This window comes from Cyprinus carpio, chromosome A1 (genome assembly GCF_018340385.1).
Source record: "Cyprinus carpio isolate SPL01 chromosome A1, ASM1834038v1, whole genome shotgun sequence".
In the NCBI taxonomy this organism is placed as follows: domain Eukaryota; kingdom Metazoa; phylum Chordata; class Actinopteri; order Cypriniformes; family Cyprinidae; genus Cyprinus; species Cyprinus carpio.
Window position 1 is genome coordinate 37,852,154 of NC_056572.1, and position 10,502 is coordinate 37,862,655.

A 10,502-nucleotide genomic window follows, 5' to 3' on the forward strand; every position below is an offset into this window, starting at 1 on the left:
GCAGAGCACGAATTCTGAGTATGGGTCACCATACTTGGCTGTATGTCACTTTCACTTTTTTCACTTTTCACTAATTAATCACTTAATTGTCTCATAAATGGCAAAACTGCTTCAGTGTTACTTTTACTCTCTGTAGTTTGGTTTTCATGTGGGGTTAAAATTGTAAGAGAAAAGTGTAGAAAAACAGTGATGTATGTTTTCTGCCAGTAGTTTACTGTAAAATTACTGTGAAACCACATTGCACTTAATAGAAAAGAATATAGTAGTCAACATTTGAAGTGGATCAAAAAAGTTTATCAAAGTTGTCCTAAGACAAGAACACATTTTGTTTCTGATATTAGGACAACTTTGATGAAAGACTATGATCCACTTCAAATGTTGACTAGTGTTTATGAACTCAGTTAAATTAGGGATGCTTGACTGATTGCACAGACACTATTGGAAGAGAGCTGAGCTGAACCTGTTGTAGTGAGGGCTGAATTACAGCAGAGGGTAGCAAAGCACCTTTACACTGCTCCATCCCCCTTGTTTTTAACAGAAGAGCGGTGTGGCCGTTTGTAATGGATGGGCGATTTCACTTATTTTGCTTTCAATACGATATTAATACTTCTAAAGGCCAGTATCATTGATACAGATACCGATACCCCTTAACTTAACTTCTAAATTATTACATTTATTAGTTTATTAATTTATGAAGAGTCAAATGGGTCGTGGTATCCATTTTAGCCCTTATTTAAAAGGCATAAAACATTCAATATGCCTCAACTGCAGCTTATTAGGTTATATTTTTGTTTACACATGGTTAAAATAAGTTTACTGCAGAAGTAACCATGGGAATCTACAAATACTACAGTCACTGTAAAGTACAACCATAGTTCATTTTCATAAGGGACTATGGAACACCCATAAAATACAACCTTTTTATTCTGACAGTTTATGATTTATAATAAACATCAGTTCCAGAATAGAACATGATCAATAGGAGCTCAGTTTGTTTGTTGTGAAATAACTATTTTCTGTCCTCTGATAATAATTGTTCAGTGCTGCGCTGCCCAAATGATGCCCAAAATGCCCAAAAAAACCTTTAGTATTGATACTTTCGATACTCACATCAGTCGATTCCAATTATTTTACCAGTACAAAAACAGTAATTGTGCTGCTTTATGTTACAAACTGTTGTTTTATGGTGACCTTAAAACTCATAATATCACCATGAACGAGGGAAAAAAAGTATAATTGCAAGATATAAGCGCTTTTCAAGCACTGCTTTGTGAAGCTTTGGAAACTTTGCGAATCATTTGTTAAAAGAGCACGTTTTAAAAGTCATGAAATTTCAGCAAACGAGGCTTTGTATGGAAAGCTGATGGTGCCAAAACGCTTTAAAAGGAACATGTGATATGTGACAGAGTCAGCACACACTGTTAGTCTGTGTTAATGCGGTGTGCTTGAACGTGTTTCTTTTGAATGTGTAGACACGTGTTTGAATATGTAATATTTTTTAAAGCAGGTTTACCTCTAGATTTACTCATATATTAATTCTTTTTTAGCCCATATATTGCTTTACTGATATCTACTGTGCAAGAGTAAATTATGTTACAATTTAAATGAAGACTTTTCTACCTGAGAAAGAAAAAAACAAAAAGGAAAAGACAAATCATGACGTTAGACTGACACCACACACAACCCACACTGCATTATCCCTCATGAGCAAATATACGTGTGATGTTTTCATTACGCATGCCATTGTACAATTTCAACTAGGGTTGGAGTCAGGACAATGGCTAACAGACATCATTGATCCTCCCACTGTGGATAATACAGCCCGAATTAATTTACTAAATGTAGTTGGTTGTTCATCTGTTAGCCTAAAAAGCAGCTTAATTTAACAAAAGAAATCATTTTCACAGACAGAGAGAGTTACAGACTATGTTTTTTTTTCTTCTGTGCATTATAATGAAGGCTTTTATAAAACTTGCACAGCATTTTTAGCCTTTTAATCAACATACTCTGTCCTACACCAACTACACACACATTTCCTATCATGTATGTCTATGAAAGACGATCAAACCAATGGTGCAGCCCCGTCCTTGATCTGCAGGCTGCAGCCGGTGCTCACTCTCTCGTAAAAGTTGGGGATGCTTGACTGATTGCACAGACACTATTGGAAGAGAGCTGGAGGCTGAAGCTGTTGTAGTGAGAGGTGGAATACACAGAGGGAAGCAAGCACCTTTACACTGCTCCATCCTCCCTTGTTTTTAAACATAAGCGCGGTGTGGCCGTTTTGTAATGGAGTGGCGATTTCACTTATTTTGCTTTTGATAACGATATCAATACTTCTAAAGGCCATATCATTGATACAGATACCGATAGCCACCCCTTAACTTAACTTTTAAATTATTACATTTATTAGATTATTAATTTATGAAGAGTCAAATGGGTTGTGGTATCCATTTTAGCCCTTAGGCATAAAACATTAAATGTGCCTAAACTGCAGCTTATTCGTTTATATTTTTGTTTACACATGGTTAAAATAAGTTTACTGCAGAAGTAACCATGGGAATCTACAAATACTACAGTCACTGTAAAGTACAACCATAGTTTCATTTTCATAAGGGACTATGGGAACACCCATAAAATACAACCTTTTTATTCTGACAGTTTTAGTGATTTATAATAAACATCAAGTTCCAGAATAGGACGTGATCAATAGGAGCTCAGTGTTGTTTGTTGTGAAATATACTCTTTTACTGTCCTCTGATAATAATTGTTTCAGTGTGCTGCGGGCTGCCCAAATGCACAAGGTTTATGAGACTATCAGGAAGCGCAGCCCTGTTTTTGAACGCAGAGTCAGCAGTGAGTGAACGCTCTCTGTGATTGATTAGTTTCTGTCTTGCAGCATTTCCCGTGTGATCGATGAGCAAAAAATAGTTATTCATTCAGTTCAGTGCATATCCTATGCTTTAAATGTCTTATTAAATTAAAAAAAAAAAACCTTTAGTATTGATACTTTCGATACTCACATCAGGATCGATACGTCCAGGGCCCTAAGTTTTGTAACTTGTGCTTGAGACTTACAGTATCAGTCGATTCCATTATTTTACCAGTACAAAAACAGTCCAATTGTGGCTGCTTTATGTGATACAAACGGGTTGTTTTTTTCTGGTGACCGTAAAACTCACTAATATCACCATGAACGAGGGAGAAAAAAGTATACTTGCAAGATATAAGCGCTTTTCAAGCACTGCTTTGTGAAGCTTGGAACACTTTGCGAATCATTTGTTAAAAGAGCACCGTTTTAAAAGTCAGTCATGAAATTTCAGCAAACGATTGGCTTTGTATGGAAAGCTGATGGTGCCAAAACGCTTTAAAAGGAACATGTGAAATTTGACAGAGTCAGCACACACTGTTAGTCTGTGTTAATGTGCCAATCTTGAACGTGTTTTCTTTTGAATGTGTAGACACGTGTTTGAATATGTAATATTTTTTAAAGCAGGCTTACCTCTAGATTTACCCATATATTAATTCTTCTTTAGCCCATATATTGCTTTACTGATATCTACTGTGCAAGAGTAAATTATGTTACAATTTAAATGAAGACTTTTCTAGCTGAGAAAGAAAAAAACAAAAAGGAAAAGACAAATCATGACGTTAGACTGACACCACACACAACCTGCGACTGCATTATCCCTCATGAGCAAATATAATGTGTGATGTTTTTTGTTTTGTTTGCATATTGTACAATTTCAACTAGGGTTGAGCCAATAGACAATGGCTAACAGACATCACGTTGTTAAGCTGACAACGTAATCCCCCCACCCAACAAATTACACCCCCCCCCCCCCACCAAAACACAACCTTCCTTCATAAAAAAAAAAAAAAAAACATAATGTCTGATGCCTTCCATAGCTTCATTATGTCATCACTGTTTCAAAACGTTTCAGTGAACCCATGAACTTTCAGTGGGTTTTTACCTGATCTCGAGTCAGGTTTCTAAATTTGTAGACATTTTTAACTGACATACTGTATTTGTATGATAAAAAAGGCCAAATTGTTCTAGACTTTTATTAGCCTGACTAAGCGAGTACTTCATAAAACAAACAAAACAAGCCCTGCTAATTAATAAAACATCACATATTATAAGACTCTTCGTATTTAATTGTTTTAGTTGACTTGTTAATTGCATTTAATAGATTACCATTTCTATAAAGCATTTGCAATTGGTTTCATATAGCTGTTTTATGTATGTTTTGGCCTGAGTTTCTGTGGCATTTACAGCAGACATCATCAGCACGTGGTGTTTTGAGCGCTTTCGAAACAACAAATCATTTTTCAAAGCAATTGATCCAATTGAAAGGTTCAAAAAGCTTTTTAGCAATTGATCCAAATGTTTGGTGATGATTTTGATCTCCACTGGTCATGAAAGCAGAAGTGAAAGGACATGGGGATCCATAAATAGACTGTAATATATCAGATGCAAATGGCAAACAGCAGAAGAAATTAGAAATCTCTTAGATCTCATGATGAATCTCAGTCAATTTCTAGGCCTTTCACAGCATCAAATATATATTAAATTTCCTACTGTATGTTTAATCATGTTTCAAGATAATGAATGTCTAATATCTTAATTCATGTCAGTTTTTTCTGTGTTTTCATTGATGAATGCAGCATGAAGCTATAATAAATGCCGTAAAACCATTTAAAGCCGTTAACACAGTCACTCTGTGTGCATATAGTCTGTGTTTTGTGTTCATATATCATTGTGCCATTAGTCTTGTGCGTTATAATTCTTATACAGTATGTTTCTCTGCATGTTTTCAGAGTCTTTCACACATATGATCACACTTAATGCCCTGTTTGTGGGTGGAACTGTTCGGAGAAAGAGGAAGCAGAAATGTGAGAGGAGGATGTACTTTTAACGATAATTTACATTCATACATTGCATTGAAGGTATTTTGTCAGTTCTTGCTTTCTCTGGACTGTGATCTGATCTGTTTTTTTCTCTGAATATCAGTGAGACTGAAGTCAATCCGGAATGAGAGCCGCCATCGTTACCATCATCATCACTCTCTGTCTGATCTCAGGTCAGTTCTTTACTAGTCAGTCAAATAATGCTTTCAATTATACAGCCCAGATTGAAAATATTAATTAACCCAGAGCAAATGAACCTTGTGTTTGTCAGATCAGGGTACTTTGTTTCAGAGTGACTGGCTGCACTGGAGGGAGTGTAATGTTCAAGTGCAAGACTAATGATCAGCATAAAGGAAAGTACTTCTGCAGAGACAGAGACTGTAGGACAGGCATCAGTACTGAGACTCAGCACCACTGGGTTTATGATGGGAGATTCTCTCTGTATGATGATGAAAACAGCAGATTCTTCACAGTGTTTATCAGGAACCTCAGCAGAAAGGATGATAGTGATTATACATGTGGAAACAATCAGACATGGAGTCATGTTGTTACGTTAGTGGTGAACAGAAGTGAGTATGATACTTTATTACCTACTACATTAAGTATTATATTTTTATTATAGTACTGTTTAAAGGTGCACTACGGAAAAAAAAAAATATTTAGCAAATTCATAAGTGTTCAAACTGCCTCACTGCTTTATAATAATTCACAACAGTATAATAATGATTAATAATCTGAGCTGACAAATGTCAGGGTATTTTTTTTATGTCAGTCATATGAGGTTGTCTGTAAACGGAAATAAGGCCCGTCTACTATGTACATATGACTTACTTCTTCAGATGCATTTTTTTTTTTTCTGGGTATATGCCTTGATATAGGATGACATTTCTCTCAGATTTTGATCATGGGCAACCCTACACAGACCTAAAAACAATCACAACATACGTTAAAAAAGAGAATGCAATATTTTTATGTCAAACAGAGATGGCGATAGAGAGGCCAAAGTTCCCTAGTGCACCTTTAATAATACTAATAACATTTTAAGATTTGAGTGCATGTCACAATGGTTTTTGTTGAAATCATTTTTCAGCCTCTTCTTCTTGTGGGACGTCTGTTCTCCAGACTGCATATAAAGGACAAAACAATCACTTTCCACTGTGAATATAATCATCCGTTTCAAACACACACCAAAGTCTTGTACAGAGTGAACGGAGCTCCTGTCCATGTGCTGAACAGCTCACAGTCATCACAATCATCTGAGAAGAAGTTCATCCTGTCTGACAGTCACAAAGATCATTTTAATGTGACCATCAGAGACATTTCTGCAGCAGATGATGGAGTTTATTTATGTGGAGTGGAGAGATACGGATCAGATAAACCACCTTCAGACACATCAAAGACTCACATCACCTTCATTAAAGAGATTCATCTGAATGTTTCTGGTGAGTTTAGATTCTTTTTGATTATAAAATCCTTACAGCTCTGAATAAGAAACATAAACCCCTCCTGACTGTTAATAATGTAATAAATTGATGAATAAATCTCGTGTTGCAGGTCAATTAACTTCTGTCCAGGTTCAGGCCTACATCAGTAAATCAGTCTTCATCACATGTAAATTTCCACAAGAATTCAAAGGAAACAAGAAATTCATCCAAACACATTCATCACAGACGATCTCTGTTGATGGACAGAATCAGTGGGTTCTTCATGATAAAGTGCACATGTATGATGATACCAGTGAAGGAGTTTTGAAGGTTTTTATCAGTGATTTAACTGCAGCTGATGAAGGAACGTACAGATGTGGAGTGAATATCACTGACAGTCATCTGTTTCACTGAGATCACACTGAAGATCAGTCAAGGTAAACTTCTGTCAGGAGCTTGTTTTTGGACACTTTCTAGCAGTTAAAATCAGTTGATATTTCATATTATTATTATTATTATTATTATTATTATTATTATTATTATTATTATTATTGTGTATAGCTCATCACTTTAATGCATCAAGCAAGTCAGCTGCTATTATTGGTGAAAGTGTGAACCTCACCTGCAATTACCCTGAGAAACACCAGACCATCAAACACTTCTGCAAAGAGAACAAGGAGAAGATCTGTGAGAACATCAGTTCATCAGAGAAGAACCGCTTTGAGTTTTCTGACAGTGCAGCAGGAGTTTATACAGTGAGCATCAGTAATGTGAGCCTGACAGATGCTGGAGTTTACTGGTGTGGAGCAGAAACCAGACACACGCATCTGATTTCTGTTTCTCTCACCAATAAACACGAGCTGACCTTATCCAGTAAACCACAACTGACCTTATCCAGTAAACCTCAGCTGACTTCATCCAGTATGTACAGTGACCACAAACCATGCAGTTCAATAATACATGCATGTATTGTAGAGTGTATGAGAGTTCTCTATTCTCTTTGACTATCAGAGCCTCCAGTGGTCAGACGGCAAGGAGATTCAGTCGAGATCAAATGCTCTTATGATGAAAACTATTCAGCAGAAGTAAATGCATCTGTGCAAAGGAAAGTGTTTCACTCCAGATGCTCTGAAGATCATTCAATCAGATGAAGATCATGATAAAAACCCAAAGAAGATTTCAGTAAAGAACGACACTGAACTCAATCTCTTCACTGTGAACATGACTGAGCTGAGAGCAGAGAATGCTGGGAAATACTGGTGTGCAGTGAAAGACACGTTTAAAAAAAAACCTTCCCCTTGAGCTCATGATCGTCATGAAGGAAGGTGAGGATGTTTATTTGGAAGAATCTCAGTGTTTCTGCTCATTCTGTAATCATACTCATCGTATTAATGTTGTGCTCTTCAGTCGTCACTCGTGAAGCGTCTGTCGGAGGATCAGCGTCCATCAGCTGTAAACACATCAGGAATCAAAATCAGAGGTTTTTCTGCAGTGGAGATCAGCCCAATATCTGCATCAGAGACGGAGTTCGTGTTTCATCAAATAACAGAATAAACAGCAGATTCTCTCTGACTGAAGAAACCTCTGCTGGAGTCTTTACTGTGAACATCAGCGATCTGACAGTAGAGGATTCTGGGAAATACTGGTGTGCAGAGGAGAATTCTGGGTCCTTCGTATTCACTGAAGTTCAGCTACATGTGACCAGAGGTAAAAGACTCTTTCATTAAATAAATCATTAACCATGAAATTAAAATGAACTTTCTTCAGATGAACACAAACATATATTTTGCAAAGTAGTTTTTTTTTTTTTTTTTTTTTTTTTTTTATGCACTGAAAGTCAGTGTTGTTTGGTTGAACATCTTGAGGACAAGTCAATGAAATGAGATGGCTTTAAGAATGCACTTTAAAGAAAGTTTACATAATTTTCGTTGTTTTTTTTATTTTTATTTTTTAACAGGTGTTTTACCTGTATTTTGCATTATTCATCGCATTGTGTTGTGTTTTAAGATTAAATAAAATGTCCCAGTAAACTAAGCATGATAATGTCATGGTAGAAAATTACAGCACTACTGGGTTTTGACAGGGTTTTTTTCTTTTGGGTGAACTGTCCTGTTAAAGTAACTCCTGATGTGTGTGAACAGAGTTTCGCACCAGCTCAAAACCACAGACAACAGCAAGCAACAAAACCTTGTGTTTGAGCAATACTGGCTGCTTCTTTCATTTTTGTTTTAGTTTAGTAAAGTGCAGAAAACAACAAGCGTTTGACTGCTGTTGCTGCCTGCATTTTTTTTTTTTTTTTTTTTTTTACTTTTATTTATTTGTGGAGCACAAAAGATGAGAAAGAGACAAAAGATGTTTTTTGAATTTTCACACCGCTCTTTTCCATACCATGAAAACACATAACTGATCTAAACTTAAATTGTTTTGCTCTGAAAAGCTCTTCTGTGCTTGCACTTTGTTCAGTGTAACACAGATCACTGTTTCTAACCATGATCAAGTATGTGTAAAATATGAATATACACAAGAGTGATTTTTGTTAAATAATGTAAATGTGTCCACTGGTTCCTCACACAGCTTCATAAGAGCTTACAGAAATGATTAATGTACTTTGCAACATTAATATTGTTATTGAACTGAACTGATCTGAATAATGACACTATCGTCTTCTGTAGAGCTGATTTACAGCTGAAATTGAATTTGATTCATAAATGATGAAGTTGTATAACCTCAACACAGTTTTTTCCTCGTATTTGTTGCGGTGAAGCTGTGTTGAAATCGACTACGGGCCTACTTGTATAAAGCACTATAGACATAAAAAAAAATCAAAACTGACTTCATAAACGAGTCTCAGACATGAGTTTGACATCTAGTTACTGTCTGCTTTCACTCTACAATTTTTTTTTTTCATCTGTCACATTTTGTTTCACTGAAAATCTGAGTAAATATAATGACAAACCTGTTTCTCCTCTAAAATTATTAAAACCATCAGTGCTCTATGACTGTGTATTTGCAGGAATGTTGGACATCTGACACCAAAAGAGAAACACCCCAGAATAAGACAGAGCCTGGTGAGTCTGCTTCTCAGCTGGAGTTGGACGTGAGATATTTACAGTAGATCAATATGAGCATCAGATGTACAACATGTGCAACTTGTAAGAATTATTGTGTGTGTGTGTGTGTGTGTGTGTGTGTGTGTGTGTGTGTGGGTATTGTGTGTGTGTGTTGGTGGTGTGTCTGTTTTATTTATTTATTTTTAAGAAATAACCTCGTCTGGCACAATAAAGGAAAAAATCCATGAAACAGAAAAGTCTGGTAAGATCCAGAAACTCAGTTTCTCAGTTTTAAGTTGAAGGTGATTCTTACGATACAAACACAGCATCAGATGCATGTACAGTATGTGTTTGAATGTCGTGTGCTCACTATTTATTTCTCAGTGTTCTCTTTCTGTGATTTCAGGGTTTTCAGTGACAGCTGTGGTTTCTGTGGGTTTGATTTCTGCTGGCTCTGGTTACAGTCTACTCTTTTCAAACTGAAACACAACAGACACGGTTGAGTCACAAACACGCTACTGAACGCTCAGTCTCCGCCTGTCAGAAATACAACACCACGGTTCAAATCATCTTCTCATTTTCTCAGTCTCCCCCAGGATTGCTTCTCTTGTTCACACAGGCCTCATCTCATCGTCAGACAGAAGAGAGGACAGAATCATGAAACAGTGGAGATTCAGATCTACAGTTCAAATCTGTGAAATTCTAACTGTATGTTGTTCTTCATGAATTGCCTATTTTGCTTCTTGCAGGCTCAAGAAGAATTTCAAGACGCCAGACACCATTCAGACTCAGATCCTGAATCAACTCCTCTCTATTCTGACAAGTTCAGGTTACCCACAATCCCTCTGACTCACAGACTCCAGTTGATACTCCACAGTTCATTACCCACAATCCTCCCCTCTGACTCACCGACTCCAGTTTTACTCCACAGTTTCAGTTACCCACAATCCCCTCTGACTCACAGACTCCAGTTTAACTCCACAGTTCAGTTACCCACAATCCCCTCTGACTCACAGACTCCAGTTTACTCCACAGTTCAGTTACCCACAATTCCCCTCTGACTCACAGACTCCAGTTTACTCCACAGTTCAGTTACCCACAAATCCCCTCTGACTCACAG